A 20,250-nucleotide genomic window follows, 5' to 3' on the forward strand; every position below is an offset into this window, starting at 1 on the left:
GTTGTTAAATGCTTGATTGCACTGCAGGCTGACGAGGTTATCGACGGTTCGGTCTGCGGAAATGCTAAAGCTGCTTTCGTTAAAGATCCATCAGAATTTCGAAGGCCGGAGATTGAGTGACACGTATCGATGCTGTATCCTTAACAGTTCTGCGTTAATGACCTGCTCCGATTTATAACTCGATGGGAACATCATCATATCCTTCTGCCGAATCGGTCAGTTGAAAGTTCGTAACTGATTTGGTTTTGAATTTTTGAGGTACCGGTGGATGCCCTAAAAAGGAATGAAAATTATCAAATGCAGTAACCTCGATATGAGCATGGCTCTACGGGTCTCTCGGTGTTAGTCAAGCCAGATCTCGAGAATGTGATGTAACGAATGAGGACTCAGATGCATCAAAAGTCAGTGGATGATTTGCATGACTTTTACTTTTAAGTTATCGATCACCGATCTACTGATAAAACTAGATTGGCTGCCACCATCTAGAATGCAGTGCTTATGCCTCTTTACCCCTGTGTGCCCTGTTACATACAGCCGTTCCGTTTGAAGGTATTTGTATTTAGAAGTTCCGTATTCACTTGCCAGCGACACAGTGTTCGGCTGGGGTAACTGTCAAAGTAGAATGTTCCGAATTTGCAGAGAATGATTTATCGTGATCTTTATTGCAAAAGAAGCAAAACGCTTTTCCCTTCTCCCCGCAGTCTTTTGCTGTATTGCCTGGGTTAAGGCCAAGAAAGCACCTGTTGCTGGTTCTCAAAATCTTCAGACGGATTTGAACATTCTTTATGGTCTCACAATCTTGTACCCAGTGATCACACTGTTCTCAAAACACATAACAGGTTTTAACCTATCGTACTAGGTTATGTAATGTATGTAGCGGCCTACAGTGGACACTGAGAGCTCCCGTAGACTTCACACTGTTATCAAGCTGGAATAATTGCAGGTCAGTAGCTTCTGTTAATCTATACAACGAAAAAAAGTTGCAGATTTCATTTCTTTTTATTTACTCAGTGGCTAGTTTCGGGCAGTGACACATTTTCAAGTCATCGTCCCAGATAATAAAAATGATATTTACAGAAATACAAAAACCATGTCAAAAAATTACCTACACATAGCTAATGCCCTTCGAATGCATCGTGCCGTCTGAGACGATGGCTAAACCCGCTAGGCAGAACAGGTAATAGGACTGTGGAAAGGGGCCAAAGGTTGAGGTCAGTTTCTGTTTCTAATTGTCACTTATTTTAATTTAGCAACTCTTTCACGGCTGAAGGCCTCCAACAAGAAATCTTAACAAGATAAAAAATCCAATTAAAATAGCAATAAAATAATTCAAAAAACAACATATGCAAGGTGGAATACAAATGGCTGAGAGCCATAATGAGATTTCAAAATTTTATAATATATTACCATAGACCTTTAAAGGCAGAAGGCCAACAAGAAATCTTAAAAACATCAAAATTCAATTAAGAAAGCAATAAAATAATTAAAAAACCCAAAAAGCAACATGTGCAAGGGCCAATACCAATGGTTGAGGGCCACAATTAAACTTCAAAATATTAAAATATACTTAAAGGCAGAAGGCCGCAGTGTTTAAGCTTGAAAGATAAATTTAAAAACTAATTTAGCAAAATTTTAGGAAACCAAAACAAATAACCAGAAGCCTAAAATTTAAAACAGCTGACAACAGATAATTAAATACCGGTGGCACTCAGACGCCTCCAGGCAGGTGGTCTACCCTCGTTCACTTAGGTGAGACAGGTGGTGAGCCCAATTATACTTGATCCGAAGGAACCCAACCAGGGGACAGCCACGGACCGACCGACACAACGACTTGCTTCGTGTCAGTGAGTACATGAGAACTCTAACCGGCAATTTTACAGCGTGACAATCCACAATGGAGTATGTACAGGGTGTTTCAAAAATGACCGGTATATTTGAAACGGCAATAAAAACTAAACGAGCAGCGATAGAAATACACCGTTTGTTGCAATATGCTTGGGACAACAGTACATTTTCAGGCGGACAAACTTTCGAAATTACAGTAGTTACAATTTTCAACAACAGATGGCGCTGCAAGTGATGTGAAAGATATAGAAGATAACGCAGTCTGTGGGTGCGCCATTCTGTACGTCGTCTTTCTGCTGTAAGCGTGTGCTGTTCACAACGTGCAAGTGTGCTGTAGACAACATGGTTTATTCCTTAGAACAGAGGATTTTTCTGGTGTTGGAATTCCACCGCCTAGACCACAGTGTTGTTGCAACACGACGAAGTTTTCAACGGAGGTTTAATGTAACCAAAGGACCGAAAAGCGATACAATAAAGGATCTGTTTGAAAAATTTCAACGGACTGGGAACGTGACGGATGAACGTGCTGGAAAGGTAGGGCGACCGCGTACGGCAACCACAGAGGGCAACGCGCAGCTAGTGCAACAGGTGATCCAACAGCGGCCTCGGGTTTTCGTTCGCCGTGTTGCAGCTGCGGTCCAAATGACGCCAACGTCCACGTATCGTCTCATGCGCCAGAGTTTACACCTCTATCCATTCAAAATTCAAACGCGGCAACCCCTCAGCGCCGCTACCATTGCTGCACGAGAGACTTTTGCTAACGATATAGTGCACAGGATTGATGACGGCGATATGCATGTGGGCAGCATTTGGTTTACTGACGAAGCTTATTTTTACCTGGACGGCTTCGTCAATAAACAGAACTGGCGCATATGGGGAACCGAAAAGCCCCATGTTGCAGTCCCATCGTCCCTGCATCCTCAAAAAGTACTGGTCTGGGCCGCCATTTCTTCCAAAGGAATCATTGGCCCATTTTTCAGATCCGAAACGATTACTGCATCACGCTATCTGGACATTCTTCGTGAATTTGTGGCGATACAAACTGCCTTAGACGACACTGCGAACACCTCGTGGTTTATGCAAGATGGTGCCCGGCCACATCGCACGGCCGACGTCTTTAATTTCCTGAATGAATATTTCGATGATCGTGTGATTGCTTTGGGCTATCCGAAACATACAGGAGGCGGCGTGGATTGGCCTCCCTATTCGCCAGACATGAACCACTGTGACTTCTTTCTGTGGGGACACTTGAAAGACCAGGTGTACCGCCAGAATCCAGAAACAATTAGTGGGTAGACACTGGACTCGCATTCGGGAGGACGACGGTTCAATCCCCCGTCCGGCCATCCTGATTTAGGTTTTCCGTGATTTCCCTAAATCGCTCCAGGCAAATGCCGGGATGGTTCCTTCGAAAGGGCACGGCCGACTTCCTTCCCCATCCTTCCCTAATCCAATGAGACCGATGACCTCGCTGTCTGGTCTCCTTCCCCAAACGAACCAACCAACCAGAAACAATTGAACAGCTGAAGCAGTACATCTCATCTGCATGTGAAGCCATTCCGCCAAACACGTTGTCAAAGGTTTCGGGTAATTTCATTCAGAGACTACGCCATATTATTGCTACGCATGGTGGATATGTGGAAAATATCGTGCTATAGAGTTTCCCAGACCGCAGCGCCATCTGTTGTTGAAAATTGTAACTACTGTAATTTCGAAAGTTTGTCTGCCTGAAAATGTACTGTTGTCCCAAGCATATTGCAACAAACGGTGTATTTCTATCGCTGCTCGTTTAGTTTTTATTGCCGTTTCAAATATACCGGTCATTTTTGAAACACCCTGTATTAGCTGTCAAAACTACACTCAGCTTCGACGTCCTGGGTCGGTGAACCACGAAGCTCGTAGCGATAGGACAGCTCCACATACGCTGCGACACTGCGCACGGCCCGGCAGCGGACCCAGGCGACTGCGCCGCACGGAGATGTCCTCCCTGGTCGTCACCAACCGACCGACTGCCCGCTGTTCCGTCCGCGACTGCTGCTCCGTCGCGACTGCACTGCTGGTGCATCTCCCACTCACTTGCAGACACACGGCGGCGGAAATACTGGCTCGGACCCAACCATGCAGAGGAAACACGCCCACTGGCAAAACGACATCCCTGCACCAGGAAAGGACCGACCCAAGTTCCACAAGATGGTAAGTGAAGGGGCCCAGAAGCGTTCGGAGGGAGAACCAGTTACACGTCGCCTGATTTAAAATAGTCGTCAGTGGAAGTAACGCCAGCAACACACACAACCTGACGAAAACTTGCACGAAGACCTGAACGATACGCAACAGTAACTAAGCACACACGAAGACAAATCGGAAGTCGATGCACACACACACACACACACACACACACACATATATATATATATATATATATATATATATATATATATATATATATATATATATACGACTCATGAACGATCGGCGAACCAAAAAGCATCGTCCGGTAGGACGACCGACCGACGATCCACCAAGACCGTGGCCCGGCTCAAGTGATGGGCGACGGCAATAGTCGGGCGAGCCATGTCTACACAGACCTCACTCCTCCAACCCGACTACACTAGTGCCGCATTGCAACTCCCCGACTGGCAGGTCCGCACTGCGCCCCAGACGCGTTCCAACTGACTGGCAAAGCCGAACTCGCGTCGCGAACTGCGACCAACTGACTTACAAAAGACAACGAGCGGGAAGTAATAGCAGTCAAGCAAAGATATTTGGAGAGGGGATATATCGATACGCGCTGCTAACGCTGCTCACGGTCAGGAAAAGCAGCAACTCAGTGACAGTAGTAATTAAAATTAACGTAGTGAGATGGAAGTACGTTAAAAACAGCGAGTAAAATACATGATGGCGGGAGCACGAGCCACGCACGGCTCACCGTCAGCCAGCGCCCTATCTAACTCTTCTGTCAGGAGTTCCATTATATGAGAATGTTTGCTTGTGACAATTGTACCCGTTTTGTAAGGACTTCCAGCACCGCCATACGTCCTGTGAATGAGTGATTTAGAAACTAAAACGTTACCTCTTAGTGATTATAGAGCCTGGGTGCACTTGTTAGATTCAATAAAACTTTAGGCTGAGAGCTACCCAGGAGTATAATGTTAGGTGCGGACGGCTTCCAGATAATCAGTTACAATTCTGCCCTTGTCACAACACAGCGTATTCAAAAGTTCTACAGTGTGCTGTTAGGATGCTCCGTTAAAGCTGTTCCTCCAACCAAACTCTTGGGTTCTCTCTCAAACTAGCCTCTAAGAAACCCTTGTTTATGTGACAGCTGGAAAGTTTGCGTCTGTGTCAATGGACGATACAAACTATCCTCAGAAGATGGTCCAATGCTCGATGCTACCGGATAACGGCTCTCGCTTAATCTGTGATGATCGAACACTGTCACGCGGCTGCACAGAAACCCCTAAATCTTCCTGACGGCCACGACGTCTGAAATTCAAGCCTTAGTACCCCGTTTTGCCTTCAGGATCTCTCGTTTCGCCACTTCTGTGTATTCCTTATACGCCGATGCATGTCCTTCGTACTCTACGTCATCGAAAGTCTTGAATAGTGTTAGTCAAGGTGATCAAATTAGCTAAAGTCATCTTCAGGCCCCTTCTGACATCTTCCACCTCATTTCCGGTCATGAAGTCATTAAGCTAATTTATTTGGCTGACGGAGCGAGTAACATTGGAATGTCGCATTCTTCGTCCACTTTTTAGCTTGAAGAGATACAGGGTAACAATAATTGAACTATATAAAAAAAAACGTAAATTTGTTACCAACTACAGCGTGCACACACTTCATTCAACATGCAAACGTCAGTACAGGTATTCGGATTTAAGTTGTGACATGTTCGACATGCCTGCCATCATTCACGATGATGTGACTAAGACGAATAGCATGGTCAGCTTAAGTGTCGGTACATCGACGCTTCGATGACCTTCTGAGAGGCTGTTTTCAGCTGATACATGGTTTCGGGGTTGTTGCTGTACACCTTTTCTTTAACATAGTCCCACAAAAAGGAGTCGCATGTGTTCAGATCCGGAGAATATGGCCAATCGAGGCCCAAGCCAGTGGCCTCTGGGCACACGAGAGTCAGAATGAGGTCCCCAGAGTACTCCTCCAGTACATCAAACACTCTCCTGCTTCGATGAGGTCGGGCTCCGTCTTGTATGTACCACATCTTGTCGAAATCAGGGTCACTTTGCACAATGGGGATGATTTCATCTTCCAGAACCTTCACATACCGTTTGGTAGTCACCGTGCCATCAAGGAATAATGCACACCACAAAGTCTCCCGTTGAGGGTGAAGAGACTTCTCGATCGCGAAATGTGGATTCTCAGTCTCCCAAATGCGCCACTTTTGCTTATTCATCCAAATAAAAAGTGGGCTTCCTCACTAAACCAACAGTTCATCACATACTATTTCCCATCATGCCCAGTAACCAACCTTGCAGTTTTAAATTCCGAACGCAAACCGTTCAGAAGTTATGACGATTTTATTTCATATATTTTAATAACTGTCACCCTGTAATCTGCTGCTCCGCTATTCCTGGCCATGATCCGTGACAGTAGTCTGCAAGTTTCCGTATTGATCTTCTCACTATGGGTTGTTACGTAATCAATTAATTTCCCACGCTATAATCAACTATTATTTCAGCTACTAGTAAGCGGGTACTGTTATGATGACGACGAACGAGTGGTCGCCAGTGTTGACTAGTAGCTAATGCTAAAGAGAAACATATAAATCACAGCAGGTTTGTCAGTGACGTCGACAAGGTGCTGGCTGCATGGTCTGGATCTGCAACGACTAAAATAATTAGAAGTCGTTGGTAAAAAATATTATATATTGTACTTAACTGGTTGTACAGGATTCTTTTTGGCTGCATACATATATAATTATAAACAGCTATTGAGGCCTCATTTAGGCCATACGTTACTAAGAGCCTTGTTACAGGCTGCTTCCTATCAGCTGAAGGCTATGCTACTTTACTACTTGACTTCCCGAGCAAGAGTGGACGAGAGCTCGCTAGAAACTTGATACAGGCTGTGGAGCGGCGCTGGTCGCGACTCGCGGGTCCAACGATACTAATACGGACCGCGGTCGATAAGTGCAACCCCTAACGAGTGTGGTGTCGAACGTTGATACCACTGGTACTAATGCAGTATGTTACAGTGACAATTACAGATAAACAGAATCGTGTGACTGACTTAGCTGGAGGCGTGGATAGCGCATCACACGCGAAGAGATACTGCCGTGTAGGTTCCGCGCAGTCTCTCGGAATCGGGCGCGCTCCATTAAAATGTCTTCGACGTCCTCGTGGTTCTGAGATTTCCCATCTGTGTCGCCTCTTCCAGGGTTTCGGCACCTGAAAATTTTTGAAAAGAACTGGAAAGTGAATTTTAAACTTCAAACATAGTTAGCTTTATATGCACAGTGCATCTGTATCACAGAGATTACGTAACATAATACCAACAATTCACAGATATAATGCAGTGCGGAAGCACCATTTCAGCGATTCTCCACAAGAGTTTTCAAAAATGTGTCATCACTGTATAGAACACTAATTGAACACAACTGTAGGTACAGATTGCCGAGACCGAAAAACATCTCGACAAGTGCGGTCAAATGTGAAAGCTATACTCACTGTTTCTAATTGCCAAATTGTTACTTTATTGGGCTACAAGTTTCGGCGATATATTGCGCTATCTTCAGACACGCTACCAGACGTGTAGAAAGCTTCCCACCTTTGGTAAAGTCGAAATAGGGGCCAGCATTCAAAGACTGCTGTCTGTAGATTACTGAGACAGTGATCAGTTCAAACATCACCTGCAGACCTCTCAGCTGGTGATGCTAGTCCCTATTTCGACTGGACCAAAGGACGGAATCTTTCTACACGTCGGTCAGGAGCCTGAAGATGGCGTAACATATGCCGAAACTGGTAGCGCAATAAAATAACAATTTGGAAATTTAAACGTCTGAAATGTGTTTGATCTGACGTTCCGTACTAAATAGACGATGTTCGACAACCATCTGTGGAAAGATAGACGTACAGAGACTTGATAACTATAGGTAGGTTCAAGATGGAAAGTAATTAAAAATGCTATTTTGTTGAGGTAATAAGATCAATTACATTTTTGTGTGAAGCATGATGCAATATCTTCTCCCCTTATAAAATGGTTTTTGATGATGTAAAGCATTACTAAGAAAGCTACTAACCGCATCACGTGTCAAAAGTTCGATCAATGTACCACAATTAACTTAAGTTCAGACAGACGTGCAGTAGAAATGTCGATATCTCTCCTTATATTATAATTGGGGCATCTCGAGATTTCCCAGTCATGCTTTAGGCATTAGGATAATCGTGGTAAAAACATGGTGACACTTGACTCTTCTTTAATTGACAGTTATAGAACAGTGATTCAGACTGCCTGACTGTATCAGCTATCCCTGTATGTCTGTTTGACGCAGTATTTTACCAATGTGTATTGTCCCATTGTAGACTTCCTCAGTTTTGATTTTGTACGTAGCCTCATTTAGCCCGAAAATGAAATGTCATCTACCTGGTTGGCATACTATTTTTAGCCCTTATGTGTTTAGTAACAATTTAGACTTGGGAACAACAGTAAGTCAATATCTTTACGTAATAACCCTTACGTAAAGTATCTTTACAGTAATAATCCGATACCTTCCAACTTGAGAGAAAATTTCTATTGTATAGATACTCCCTGCCAGCACATAACTCGTGTGTCTGTGTGGTGTGTGTGTGCGTGTTTGTGCGTGTCTGTGCATGCGTCTCTTAGCATAACGAAATCGATGTATTTTGGCAGAAAATTTGAATGCAAAAATATCTATCTCTATCTTACACCAAGTGTGGTAAAGGGACTGAAATATGCACGTCCACAAGTGCTGTATACTCTGTACGCTGTAATGTACTAGTGTCACCCATATTTTGATAAATAATGCAGTTACTGTAGATGTAAAAATATTTAATTTTAGCATCCTGCTGTGCCTTGCACTGTGTGTAGTACATTAATTGAACTATGTCCGCTGGCAAATGCAGCTCTACCTGTAAATTAGGAAGGCCATGTACTTCTGTCGTGCAAATGCAGCAGGTCAATGTCTTTCTGTACTTCGATAAATAATCTGATACCTTTCAGTACGGCAGAAAATTCAGTTCATCAAGAGTCGATAAATGAAGTCAGCAGTAATTTAGAACTCTGGGAACCTCATAAGAGATAATGAAACATATGTTTTTGCATATGACATCGAGGCTGAGGCTCAGTCGTCCCAGTGGCGGCAATCTGGATCGCCGAGACCAAAAAAAATCTGGACATGTGCGGTCAAATTGTAAAGTTATACTCACTGTTCCTTTCGAGTTTAGCTGCATAGTGCACCACGAGTTCTCGGCAAAAGATAAAATCATCAATAAAGAGTACTAGTTACATATCTAACGCCGTTTACGTGAAGTAATATGAGGTAAAACCGCCCGGATACGTTGTGAAGCAGTTCATGGCTTTTTGCACCACGATAATGTGCCTACTCACACTTCGTTGTTTGTTCGTGGATTTTTGGCCCAAAAACGATACTATAATAATGCCCCAGTATCCAAATGCACCTGACTTGACCCCTTCAAGTTGTTCTTAAGCAATACAGTAAACCATAAAGGGTCTTTATTTTACGAGTATATTTGAGATTAAAAGCTCATTCCATTTTCTGACGTCTTGGTTGAACGCAAATTGAATGGACGATTGGATCATTCTGTGTGCACAAAATCGCCTCACATTGGCTTTTATTTAATCGAGCGCAGCTTCCACCATCCAGCTCAGAAGCATTCTGTCTTGAGCACTGCATTATACAGAGCGCTGATAATTTCAGACTCTGACCAGATGGGAATTGAACTGAAACCACTTAAGAACCTATTCAGGAAAAACGGATACAAACCTAAACAAACTAAACCTGAATTTTCTGGCAAACGTAGGCGCAAATCCATCCAGCCTACGGAAGCATACAGCCTCAAGCAAATTGGAGTGCATATTACACAAATACTGTGTCACATCTGTATACCGACCACCGCAGAAACTTAACGATTTACTGCATCTAGTGAAAGACAGCCTGGAGAGCACTATGTGAATGTGGTGAAAATTACGTTTGGCGCACTACCCGTACCATAGCCAAGCGCTGCGCTGAACATAAGCGGCACATCAAGCGTAGAGATTTTGAGAAATCAGTGATATGGGGACACAGACTTAACAGAAGGGCACAAGATCAACTTTGAGAAAAAGTAGGTCCTCTCCCACGCGTCGACCTACTGCCATTCTGCAATAAAAGAAGCGGTAGAAATTCGCGTCTCCATTCACAATTTTAACACATATGGAGGTTATAGTCTGAGTGATGCGCGGAGACGAGCACTTGAGACGGAGCGTTTTCGAATGAACACAACCAAAAACCATAATTCTTAAGGAATAAGTGACACTGGGACGGTCTCCGTTCCCCCTGCACCTTCCAATCGCGGCCCAGTGAGGAGGGTAAACCACACAGTTGCCGATTTCTGCATTTGCGCATACGAATCCCGTACTACAGGTGACGTCACTGCCAATAGCAGTTCGAATTCCAAGCGACATCATCCGACGAATGATAAGCTTGAACGCCACACAGACTCCGCCCCCGGCAGACAGTCTCACCCATCTCCTGACAACGAAGATAGTGTTGATCTTCGAAAGCTCGAGTTTTAACTCTGACCTGAAGCAATCTGAACACTGAAAAAATTTTGTAAGCGGATGCAACCGCGAAAAACAATATTTCCCCTTGTACACTACTGGCCATTAAAATTGCTACACCAAGAAGAAATGCAGATGATAAAAGGGTATTCATTGGACAAATATATTATACTACAACTGACATGTGATTACATTTTCACGCAATTTGGGTGCATAGATCCTGAGAAATCAGTACCCAGAACAACCACCTCTGGTCGTAATAACGGCCAAGATACGCCTGGGCATTGAGTCTAACAGAGCTTGGATGGCGTGTACAGGTACAGCTGCCCATGCAGATTCAACACGATACCACAGTTCATCAAGAGTATTGACTGGCGTATTGTGACGAGCCAGTTGCTCGGCCACCATTGAGCAGACGTTTTCAATTGGTGGGAGATCTGGAGAATGTGCCGGCCATGGCAGTAGTCGAACATTTTCTGTATCCAGAAAGGCCCGTATAGGACCTGCAACATGCGGTCTTGCATTACCCTGCTGAAATGTAGCGTTTCGCAGGGATCGAACGAAGGGTAGAGCCACGGATCGTAACACATCTGAAATGTAAAGTCAACTGTTCAAAGTGCCTTCAATGCGAACAAGAGTTGACCGAGACGTGTAACCAATGGCATCCCATACCATCACGCCGGGTGATAGCCAGTATGGCGATGACAAATACACGCTTCAAAAATCGTTCAAATGGCTCTGAGCACTATGCGACTTAACTTCGGAGGTCATCAGTCGCCGAGAACTTAGAACTAATTAAACCTAACTGACCTAAGTACATCACACACATCCATGCCCGAGGCAGGATTCGAACCTGTGACCGTAGCGGTCGCTCGGTTCCAGACGGTAGCGCCTGGAACCGCACGGCCACTCCGGCAGGCCAAATACACGCTTCCAATGTGCGTTGAGCGCGATGTCGACAAACACGGATGCGACCATCATGATGCTGTAAAAAGAACCTGGATTCATCCGAAAAAATGAAGTTTTGCCATTCGTGCTCCCAGGTTCGTCGTTGAGTACACCATCGCAGGCGCTCCTGTCATTGATGCAGCGTCAAGGGTAACCGCAGCCATGGTGTATGAGCTGATAGTCAATGCTGCTGCAAACGTCGTCGAACTGTTCGTGCAGATGGTTGTTGTCTTGCAAACGTACCCATCTGTTGACTCATGGATCGAGACGTGGCTGCACGATCCGTTACAGCCATGCGGATAAGATCCCTGTCATCTCGTCTACAAGTGATACGAGGCCATTGGGATCCAGCACGGCGTTCCGTATTACCCTCCTGAACCCACCGATCCCACATTCTGCTAACAGTCATTGGATCTCGACCAACGCGAGCAGCAGTGTCGCGATACGATAAAACACAATCGCGATAGGCTACAATCCGACCTTAACCAAAGTCGGAAACGTGATGGTACGCATTCTCCTCCTTACACGAGGCATCACGACAACGTTTCACCAGGCAACGCCGGTCAACTGCTGTGTGTGTATGAGAAATCGGTTGCAAACTTTCCTTATGTCACCACGTCTAGGTGTCGCCACCGGCGCCAATCTTGTGTGAATGCTCTGAAAATCTAATGATTTGCATATCACAGCATCTTCTTCCTATCGGCTAAATTTCGCGTCTGTAGCCTGTCATCTTCGTGGTGTAGCAATTTTAATGACCAGTAGTGTATTTTGAAAACGCGTATTTTGAAAACGGGTGTTTGCATAGCTCACGCGGCAAGTTCCCTGGGGCGCGTGGCCTCCTGCGTCAGCTGCCTGGGAGCGCCTGTGCCGGAATGCGGGTGTGGTGCGCCGTGTTGTGCTGTGGCGAGCAGAGGCGCGCCTCGCCGGCCCCCCACGGAGGCGCAGCCTTGGAAGGTCGCGCAGCCGCACGACTCGGCGACGTCACAGCTCCACTGGCGGCGGCTGGCAGCCACCGGTGACGTGCCTCTGGTAGGCTGCGGAAGGATCCCAGCACGTGCCCTGGTAGCTGATACCATTTATTTGTTTTGTTATAAACACAATCATCATCTTCGCCATTTCTTCTCGTCGTTCTTACGGTGAAATTTGAACTTCCTCCACTTTGACCTGTCCTGTTTATGGGCACCGTATGATTAATTCTTTTGTGTCACCAGCCGTCTGATTGACTTCTTGCATTCCGTGACGACAGCACGCTCTATGATAAGATCTTTATCTCAGAGTAGCAGTTACATGTAACTTACTCATTTCTTATATGGATACGGTGTCCGTTATTTCGGACATGTCCGAAAGAACACACAATTGATGACCCGCAACCGTCTAGAACGAAATTGGAACTATATTAATATTGTCGGCTGCGAACGGGCGTTGATATAGATCAACGGGGACAGGCGAAAATGTGTGCCCCGACCGTGACTCGAACTCGGGATCTCCTGCTTACCTGGCAGACGCTCCACCCATCTGAATCACGGAGGGCACAGATAATAGTGCGACTGCAGGGACTATCTTGCGCTCGCCTCCCGCGAGACTCACATTCTCACCTTGTATGTCCACACACTACATTCGTAGTGTCCCAACCCAACACACTCATTACTCGTGGAAGACATTCTTCCAAGTCCTGTAAGAGTTTGTGGAATATGTGTGCATCCGCACAGAAGAAGAAGGTCGTGGCCGGTATCTCCAGAACATGTCCGAAAGAATAGACACCATACCCATATAAGTATATAGTTCTGGCGATACCGGCCATGACCTTCCTCTTCTGTGCGGATGCACACATATTCCCCGAACTCTTACTGAACTTGGAAGAATGTCTTCCACGAGTAATGAGTGTGTTGGGGTGGGACTCTACGAATTTAGTGGGTGGACATACAAGATAAGAATGTGAGTCTCACGGGAGGCGTGCGCGAGATAGTCCCTGCTGTCGCACTATCATCTGTGCTCTCCGTGGCTAAGATGGATAGAGCGTCTTCCATGTAAGCAGGAGAGCCCGGGTTCGAGTCTCGGTCGGGGTACACATTTTCACCTGTCCCCGTTGATCTATATCAACGCCCGTGCGCAGCTGACGGTATTAATATAATTCTAATTTACTCATTTATTTGTTGTATGTGTTAGAATCACTGTAAATCCTGGTAATTTTTACCTTCACAGCTTCCTCTAGTACCATGTAAGTTATTCCTCAATGCCTTAACAGACATACCGTCACCCTGCTCTTCGTTTTACTCACTGTTATTCTTTCCTCGCCCATTCAGCGGAGAACCTCCTCATCACTTATGCTATCAGTTCACATAATTTTCAGCAGATTCCTGTAGCACCATATCCCAAAAGTTTCGATTCTCTTATTTTCCTACTATATAATGCTGACCTCCAAACGTATATTCTCAGGAGAAACCTAAGGCCGTGATAGTAGTAGACTTATTTTAGCAAGGGTTGCCCTCTTTGCCCATATTAATCTGTTTCTTATGTCCTCCCTGTTTCGCATATCTTGAGTTATTTTATTTTCATGGAAACAGGATCCGGCCGGCCGGTGCGGTTCTAGACGCATCAGTCTGGAACCGCGTGACCGCTACGGTCACAGGTTCGAATCCTGCCTCGGGCATGGATGTGTGTAATGTCCTTTGGTTAGTTAGGTTTAAGTAGTTCTAAGTTCTAGGGGACTGATGACCACAGATGTTAAGTCCCATAGTGCTCAGAGCCATTTGAACCAAACAGGATCCCTTCACTTCGTCTAGTATAATTGTGATCGTAAGTACACTGACAGAAAAAAACCACAACACCAAAAGTAATTACTTTAGAGTAATGAAATTTCGGGAAGATATTTGCCTAAGTAGCATGCATTTCAGGTTCACAGGTTAATGTAAGGGCCGAATAAACCATTGCAAATATGAAATGATGGCACATTAATAACCTGTGCAGCCACAAGAATGTTGAACGCTAGCATGCAGAAGTGCATGGGTTGTGTTGTACAGGTGCCGGCAGTGAGTTTGTGGCATTGAGTTGCATACCTGTTGCCCTTGTTAGCTCAATACAGGAATGGTTAATGCTGATCGTGAATGGCGCTGGAGTTGTAGTCCGACGATATCGCATATGTGCTCGACTGGAGATCTGATGATCGAGTGGGCCAAGACAACATTTCGTCACTATGTTGAGCAGGTTAGGTTACAACTGCGGTTCAAATGGCTCTAAGCACTGTGGGACTTAACAGCTGAGGTCATCAGTCCCCTAGACATAGAACTACTTAAACCTAACTAACCTAAGGACATCACACAACACCCAGTCATCACGAGGCAGAGAAAATCCCTGACCCCGCCGGGAATCGAACCAGAATCGGGATGTTCCTTCTGCTAAACTGCAGGAAGTCTTTGCAGGAACGAAGCCAGTGTACGTGATTGATGGCAGCAGTAGTCACGAGAATGAACGGCTGCTCCGGACGGCCACGTGGCACTACAGAGAGGGAAGACCATCGTTTTCGCCGTATGGCTCTGACGCGTCGCACTGCATCTGCCGCAGCAGTTTGAGCAGCAGTCGGCACCACAGTGACACAATCAATGGTTGCGCGTCGGTTACTTCAAGAACAACTCCGAGCCGGACACCCTGTAGCGTGCATTCCACTGATTCCAAACCGCCACAATTTGCGACTTTCGTGATGTCACTGGAGGTCAGCGTGAAAGTCTGTTGTGTTTTTTGCTCGAGTATCACGTCGTTTTTGGAAACCCAGAATCTGCTATGTAGGAATCAACATGGATTCCGGAAACAGCGATCGTGTGAGACCCAACTCGCGTTATTTGTTCATGAGACCCAGAAAATATTAGATACAGGCTCCCAGGTAGATGCTATTTTTCTTGACTTCCGGAAGGCGTTCGATACAGTTCCGCACTGTCGCCTGACAAACAAAGTAAGAGTCTACGGAATATCAGACCAGCTGTGTGGCTGGATTGAAGAGTTTTTAGCAAACAGAACACAGCATGTTGTTATCAATGGAGAGACGTCTACAGACGTTAAAGTAACCTCTGGCGTGCCACAGGGGAGTGTTATGGGACCATTGCTTTTCACAATATATATAAATGACCTAGTAGATAGTGTCGGAAGTTCCATGCGGCTTTTCGCGGATGATGCTGTAGTATACAGAGAAGTTGCAGCATTAGAAAATTGTAGCGAAATGCAGGAAGATCTGCAGCGGATAGGCACTTGGTGCAGGGAGTGGCAACTGTCCCTTAACATAGACAAATGTAATGTATTGCGAATACATAGAAAGAAGGATCCTTTATTGTATGATTATATGATAGCGGAACAAACACTGGTAGCAGTTACTTCTGTAAAATATCTGGGAGTATGCGTGCGGAATGATTTGAAGTGGAATGATCATATAAAATTAATTGTTGGTAAGGCAGGTACCAGGTTGAGATTCATTGGGAGAGTGCTTAGAAAATGTAGTCCATCAACAAAGGAGGTGGCTTACAAAACACTCGTTCGACCTAGACTTGAGTATTGCTCATCAGTGTGGGATCCGTACCAGATCGGGTTGACGGAGGAGATAGAGAAGATCCAAAGAAGAGCGGCGCGTTTCATCACAGGGTTATTTGGTAACCGTGATAGCGTTACGGAGATGTTTAATAAACTCAAGTGGCAGACTCTGCAAGAGAGGCGCTCTGCATCGCGGTGTAGCTTGCTCGCCAGGTTTCGAGAGGGTGCGTTTCTGGATGAGGTATCGAATATATTGCTTCCCCCTACTTATACCTCCCGAGGAGATCACGAATGTAAAATTAGAGAGATTAGAGCGCGCACGGAGGCTTTCAGACAGTCGTTCTTCCCGCGAACCATACGCGACTGGAACAGGAAAGGGAGGTAATGACGGTGGCACGTAAAGTGCCCTCCGCCACACACCGTTGGGTGGCTTGCGGAGTATAAATGTAGATGTAGATGTAGATGTACTGCATCGTTGCCAATTACGGCCACTGATCAAGAGGAGACCATTTCAGGGCCTGCAACCAACCTGACTAATATCTAGAAACACTGGATCTACAGGGTGGTCCATTGATCGTGAACGGACCAAATATCTCACGAAATAAGCGTCAAACGAAAAAACTACAAAAAACGAAACTTCTCTAGCTTGAAGGGGGAAACCAGATGGCGCTATGGTTAATCCGCTAGATGGCGCTGCCAAAGGTCAAACGGATATCAATTGCGGTTTTTTTTTAAACAGGAACCCCCATTTTTATTACAAATTCGTGTAGTACGTAAAGAAATATGAATGTTTTACTTGGACCATTTTTTTCGCTTTGTGATACATAGCGCTGTAATAGTCACAAACATATGGCTCACAATTTTAGACGAACGGTTGGTAACAGGTAGGTTTTTTAAATTAAAATACAGGACGTAGGTATGTTTGAACATTTTTTTTCGGTTGTTCCATTGTGATACATGTACCTTTGTGAACTTATCATTTCTGAGATCGCATGCTGTTACAGCGTGATTACCTGAAAATACCCCATTAATGCAATAAATGCTCAAAATGATGTCCGTCAACCTCAATGCATTTGGCAATACGTGTAACGACATTCCTCTCAACAGCGAGTAGTTCGCTTTCCGTAATGTTCGCACATGCATTGACAATGCGCTGACGCATTTTTTCAGGCGTTGTCGGTAGATCACGATAGCAAATATCCTTCAACTTTCCCCACAGAAAGAAATCCGGGGACGTCACATCCGGTGAACATGCGGGCCATGGTATGGTGCTTCGACGACCAATCCACCTGTCATGAAATATGCTATTCAATACCGCTTCAACCGCACGCGAGCTATGTGCCGGACATCCATCTTGTTGGAACTACATCGCCATTCTGTCATCCAGTGAAACATCTTGTAGTAATATCGGTAGAACATTACGTAGGAAATCACCATACATTGCACCATTTAGATTGCTATCGATAAAATGGGGGTCAATTATCCTTCCTCCCATAATGCCACACCATACTATAACCCGCGAAGGTCGCTGACGTTCCACTTGTCGCAGCCATCGTGGATTTTCCGTTGCCCAATAGTGCATATTATGCCGGTTTACGTTTCCGCTGTTGGTGAATAACGCTTCGTCGATAAATAGAATGCGTGCAAGAAATCTGTCGTCGTCCCGTAATTTCTCTTGTGCCAGTGGCAGAACTGTACACGATGTTCAAAGTCGTCACCATGCAGTTCCTGGTGCATAGAAATACGACAGGGGTGCAATCGATATTGATGTAGCATTCTCAACACCGACGTTTTTGAGATTCCCGATTCTCGCGCCATTTGTCTGCTACCGATGTGTGGATTAACTGCGACAGCAGCTAAAACACCTACTTGGGCATCATTATTTGTTGCAGGTCGTGGTTGACGTTTCACACGTGGCTGAACACTTCCAGTTGCCTTAAATAACGTAACTATCCGGCGAACTGTCCGGACACTTGGATGATGTCGTCCAGGATATCGAGCAGCATACATGGCACACGCCCGTTGGGCGTTTTGATCACAATAGCCATACATCAACAGGATATCGTCCTTTCCGCAGTTGGTAACCGGTCCATTTTCACGCGGGTAATATATCACGAAGCAAATACCGTCCGCACTGGCGGAATGTTACGTGATACCACGTACTTATACGTTTGTGACTATTACAGCGCCATCTATCACAAAGCGAAAAAAGTGGTCCAACTAAAACATTCATATTTCTTTACGTACTATACGAATATGTAATAGAAAAATGGGGTTCCTATTTTAAAAAACGCGGTTGATATCCGTTTGACCTATGGAAGCGCCATCTAGCGGGCCAACCATAGCGCCATCTGGTTTCCCTCTTCAAGATAGACGAGTTTCGTTCTTTTTAGTATTTTCGTTTCATGCTTATTTAGTGAGATGTTTGGCCCGGTCACTATCAATGGACTACCCTGTACATCTGGAGTTACGGTCTGAGGTACAATTTCATATGACAGCAGGAGCACTATCGTGGTTAACACATGCACCCTGACTGCAAATCTGTACGTCAGTCTGGTGATTCGACCTGTTGTGCTGCCATTCATGAACAGCACTCCAGGGGGTGTTTTCCAACAGGACAACGCTCACCCATATATCACTGTTGTGCCAACCTCTGTGGCCGAAAGGTTCTAGGCGCTTCAGTCCGGAACCACGAGTCTGTTACGGTCGCAGGTTCGAATCCTGCCTCGGGCATTGATGTGTGTGATGTCCTTAGGTTAATTATGTTTAAGTAGTTCTATGTCTAGGGGGCTGACGACCATCGATGTTAAGTCCCATAGTGCTCAGAGCCATTTTTGAACCGATTATGTTAGCACTATTACACGACCTCGTTAAAACTTAGTGCGATGTTGATAATTGCGCCTTTGTCACTTTAAAGGCATTCTTCATTACCATCAACTCACCACGTCCACAAACCTGACGGCTAGTACGAGTAGTAGGTTTGACTACGTGACACGCGCAGCTCATGCATTCACTGTCGCGATAAGAATGTTCTCTCTCCAACAAAGCAGTTGCCAATAATTCAATGGCCGGCCTTAGTGGCCGAGCGGTTCTAGGCGCTACAGTATGGAGCCGTGCGACCGTCCCGGTCGCAGGTTCGAATCCTGCGTCGAGCATGGATGTGTGTGATGTCCTTAGGTTGGTTAGGTTTAAGTAGTTCTACGTTCTAGGCGACTGATGACCTCAGAAGTTAAGTCCCATAGTGCTCAGAGCCATTTAATTTAACTTTGTAATTCAATGGACCGGGTGATCGAAAAGTCAGTATAAATTTGAAAACTGAATAAATCACGGAATAATGCAGATGTACAAATTGACACACATGCTTGGAATGACATGGGGTTTTATTAGAACCTAAAAAACACAAACGTTCAAAAAGTGTCCGACAGATAGCGTTTCATCTGATCAGAATAGCAATAATTAGCATAACAAAGTAAGACAAAGCAAAGATGATGTTCTTACAGGAAATGTTCAATATGTCCACCATCATTCCTCAACAATAGCTGTAGTCGAGGAATAATGTTGTGAACAGCACTGTAAAGCATGTCCGAAGTTATGGTGAGGCACTGGCGCCGGATGTTGTCTTTCAGCATCTCTAAAGATGTCGGTCGATCACGATACACTTGCGACCTCAGGTAACCCCAAAGTCAATAATCACACAGACTGAGGTCTGGGGACCTGGGAGGCTAAGCATGACGGAAGTGGCGGCTGAGCACACGATCATCACCAAACGACGCGCGCAAGAGATCTTCCACGCGTCTAGCAATATGGGGTGGTTGTAATAAAACCTCATGTCATTCCAAGCATGTGTGTCAATTTTTACCTCTCTATCTACATTATTCCGTGGTTTATTAAGTTTTCAAATTTGTACTGACTTTTTGATCACCCGATACATAGATGAATGTACGTACAGACAGTGGAAATGCACAAGAAATGTTTGTCTATCTCCGAGGGTAGTGTGAATAGTTTCAGCTCTGAACACGTCACAGTAGTGGAAAGACGTATGTAAGGAAATTCTACCAATCTGTAAACGCAGTTACTTACGTCAGCGCATACTTCTTCAAAAAAAGAACTTCCTGATAGCTTTCACAGTACTACTACTTTTCACTTCTTGTGCGGACAGATGTCAGTAATCAAACAGGTTTTCAG

This window comes from Schistocerca nitens, chromosome 7 (genome assembly GCF_023898315.1).
Source record: "Schistocerca nitens isolate TAMUIC-IGC-003100 chromosome 7, iqSchNite1.1, whole genome shotgun sequence".
NCBI classification, from domain to species: domain Eukaryota; kingdom Metazoa; phylum Arthropoda; class Insecta; order Orthoptera; family Acrididae; genus Schistocerca; species Schistocerca nitens.